At 39.2% G+C, this 3,822-nt stretch overlaps 1 long non-coding RNA gene across 1 annotated transcript; it reads right to left on the bottom strand.

The window, feature by feature from the left end:
- Positions 1–587: 587 nt before the first annotated feature.
- LOC109364088 lies at positions 588–3,452 on the bottom strand. The gene is made up of 3 exons (XR_004162145.1): positions 2,147–3,452; positions 1,952–2,007; positions 588–1,299 (listed from the first exon to the last, which is right to left on the bottom strand). It is a non-coding gene; the product is annotated as an uncharacterized LOC109364088 (long non-coding RNA).
- Positions 3,453–3,822: the final 370 nt, after the last annotated feature.

Below are 3,822 nucleotides of genomic sequence, written 5' to 3'. Positions count from 1 at the left end.
ACAAATTGAATTCCCGTGTTGGACAGAAATTAATATGCAGCACAAACCTCTGAGCGCCTGAATAAGCAGCAGCAATGAATCCCAGGAACCAGCACCTCTGTGGCAGATAAAGCCTGTATGTGGAGAGACTACCTCCTCATCTTATTACCAAAACAGCGCTTCCTTCACTGCCTGTGTTGAGTGATGCATGCAAATCGCATTCTTAAATGCTAAAGGTTTACACAAAGGCAGGAAGGACAAAGCTTAACTAAGATTTAATTAGCAAACTGTTAGCAGCTGCAGTTTATCATCTCTGAACACGGTATAAGTAAACATTTGTGCTGCTGTACCCAAAATCACCAGACAACTGCTATGAAAGTCAATGTGTTCTTACTGATAAGCCGTGAATTCCAAACTCATATTTGAAATATCACTGGTATGGTAGCTGCCCCTAAAATGTTTTCTGAGAATAGAATTAGTTTGGCATAACATATTTTTCAGCACAGTGGGATGCAGCTGATCAGGCATGAAATGGCGAAGGTGTGAGGCTGCCTCAGCCCAGCCCTCCCCTCCCCTCTGCATCACCTCACAGGAGGCAGATTTAAGCAAAGGAGACTGCACTGCTCCTCCACGCTGGGAAGTGTTTAACTGCTTGCACATGATGAGCATGGAGAGCAGCCACAGAGGCAGCAGCTCCACATCACCCAGCACTGCTGGAGGAAGAGGGAAAGAGCACTGAGGAAGTTTTGTTGCATTACCTGATGCAAGTGTGTCATCTTTAGTCATCTTCTGACTGATGGCCAGTTATCTTCAAAGCCTGCAAGCAGAAGTCACTTTGGCACTTCTTACATCTGATTTTTTTTAGTGCTTTGTGTCTTTTATCAGCTCTCAGTGTGGAATATTTTTGGTGATTTTTCATGCTAAGCTACTGAGTTGGCCCTGTTGTGACGGGTCCTGATTGTGTTTTAACTCAGTGATCCTTATGGGTCCCTTCCACCTTAGGATATTCTGTGATTCTGCAACTCTTTCTCAAATCCTCTCTTCCTTGCCTGTCAGTGAAGAAGCTTCCACTTGATTTCTACTGGTGGAAGTCTGGTGATTTTTCTCAAATCTCTGAAATTTAACAGGGAAAGGCAAGGCAGTTGAATCTATTTATTGAGATAAAGCTTTGTATGGCACTGCACCACTGCACTCTTCAACACTGCTGATCATTGTTCTGTAAAAACAAATAGTGGTTCTAAAAATTGCTTCTTTTTGGCTTTAAAATCTGAAGATCAAAATAAGAGTCCATGGCCACTCCAGTAGATGTTTTCCAGCTATCTGTGGAGGACAAATAATAAACTTCACTCAAAAGGCAGTTCTGTAAATTTCCTAGTAATCTCTCACTGATGGACACACTTGGTTTGCCCTCATCTTGTATAAGTTGCATGGTCAGTCTAGCAGTTTTATGTTAATTCCATATCTATTTCCAGTAACAAAATCTTCTTCATAATTACAACTTACAAATGTATGTGCAAAATTTTCTGATTTTTTCTCATTACCAGTATGCTTCCACAAAAAAATATTTATGTGTAGTAATACTTCCTTTTTTGTTTTAGATGTTGGCAGATTTCTCTAAAAAAGAAAAATCTCTGCTTTGACTGAAGTCACTTTTCAATAAAACCAATTTTTCAAATCAAAAGCAAAGTTACAAGAGACCAAGGTGAAAACTAAGAAGCAATTTGTAGACCTCTTGGACATTGTGTGCATTTTGCACCAAGTTATGGTAATACTAGAAAGCCTAATTTAACACCGATTATTCCAGAGAACCCAGGTGATAGTTTTCTAGGCTTTAATTGTATGGCCTTTATGTATGACTGGTTGAAATCTAAGTCAAAGAGAATATGAGCAAGAATTGCCAGATAGTGTGTAGTTACTGATGTTACACAGCTGAGAGCTATAAACTCATAGAGTGATGAATATTACTGCTTACCTGAAAAATGAACACGTCATGGCACACCACAGTGACTTTTAGCTTGGTAAGACTTCCTGTGGCATAGATAACATGTAAAGAAAGACATAATGAGACACTTGCTTCTATACAAAAATGAGGAAAACTAGAGCACACATTAAGGCTTTTTATTTTCAGTTAAATTAGTTGCATATATCAAATGAAGTAGCTACTGACCTTCTTGCTTTAGCTGCATCTACTTTTGTCTGTGTAGTTGAAGAGACATCATACAGTGGATGCCAGTGATCTGTTTTCCTGATACGTAGAATAGCTCAGAGAGAAATGTTTTGAACTTGCTTCTCATTTACATATCTGTGTACATGTTGACTCTAATGGCAGTTCTTTCCAATGTGTAGAACAAAATGAAAGCAGAGTAGAGCCTGAGATAAAATGAGATGCAAGTGGAATGATCAGACATTAAGCAGCTGCACTGCAAAGCACAGGATATTGAAAACAGGCTCTAGGTTGTCTGCCTATGAAATATGGGCATCCAGCACTTCCAGGGGATTTTGACTTTGGATAGACGATGTCATTGTGGTTTGTTATTACAACGCGCATTGCCATGTTTGTTCTGGCAAAACAATCCACAGGTTCTGTTGTCACAGAGGGCAGTCACTAGCTTGTTCACCACTGCTTTTATTCCACATCTTTTGATTAAAATTATTGTACATCAGTGTGTGTGCACTTCAGAAATGTTACATAAGGTTCTTATCTTCATTCAAAATTGTGCTCTCTGTCATTATTTGGAAGCTGTGCACTATAATCTTGGGCCACACTCAAGGTTTAATTCTGACTGTCTGCTTATGTTCCAGTGCTGAGGGTCAGATTTTCAAAAGACTTTGAAATAACCTGGTCTCCAAGCTCTGTGTCAGCAGGAAGTTCAGTTCACTAAATGCCTCCAAAATACAGCTTTGTTTTCAAAAGTGCAATCAGTGATGGACAGACAGAAGAAAAGTTGCAGTTCTCCAGCATTAATGATGAAATTACCTTTGCTTTTTTTTTTTCAGGTAGGGTCAGTATTTTCCCCTTTGTGTTCCTCAGTGCAGAGAATCTGCAGGAAGATACCCAGAGTCACCTTGATAGTTTGTTTCCCCTTCTTCTCACCATTTGCAAAATATTATGTTACTTAAAAAATGCATTGCAATACAAGTTAAACAGCAGGGATATCATTGGGTTTATCATTTTATCTATCTATTGTGAGCCCATTAGTTTAGATTAGTCTAGACCTAGTATTGCTTCAGCTGCAACCAAGTGTTCCAAATACAAGCATCAGCCTTTTAACAGATAAAGGTATTGTTGCTTGTTTCTTGGTATAGGTGAAGTATTACTTCATATTATGTATGTCTTCTTGGTAGTGTCTTACAAATGCTGACCTCTGCCATGAAAAACACATAAATGCATCTTACCATTCTTATGCTAATACACTGGAGAATAAGAAAAAGCTGAAAGAGCCAGATTATAATTCAGTACAGAATTCCATAACTTCAACATAATATTACAATGGCATGTATAAAATAACGCACCTGTTTGGGCTGTCAGATACAGGTGTGTCAGAAGAGTAACAGTTTCTTCACCTGGATTGTGTGTCATTTGTGTTGATAACTCACTTCAAGACAACAAAGAAGGCTTTTCACTTGACAAGATCTGACACCTCCTGCCAGGGATGGTGCTAGGTGCAGAGCATTAGTCTAACTCAGGATACCTCTACTTAGATTCTTCTTTAAATATAAGAATGTTGGTTGTCATTTCATAGAATCATAGAATGGGCTGGGTTGAGAAGGACTACAGTGATCATATAGTTTCAACTCCCTGCTGTGTGCAGGGTCGCCAACCACCAGACCAGGCTGCCCAGA

Source organism: Meleagris gallopavo, chromosome Z (assembly GCF_000146605.3).
Source record: "Meleagris gallopavo isolate NT-WF06-2002-E0010 breed Aviagen turkey brand Nicholas breeding stock chromosome Z, Turkey_5.1, whole genome shotgun sequence".
Classification (NCBI taxonomy): Eukaryota; Metazoa; Chordata; class Aves; order Galliformes; family Phasianidae; genus Meleagris; species Meleagris gallopavo.
Note: the sequence above shows the minus strand (reverse complement) of the source record. Positions and strands in the feature narration are given on the sequence as shown.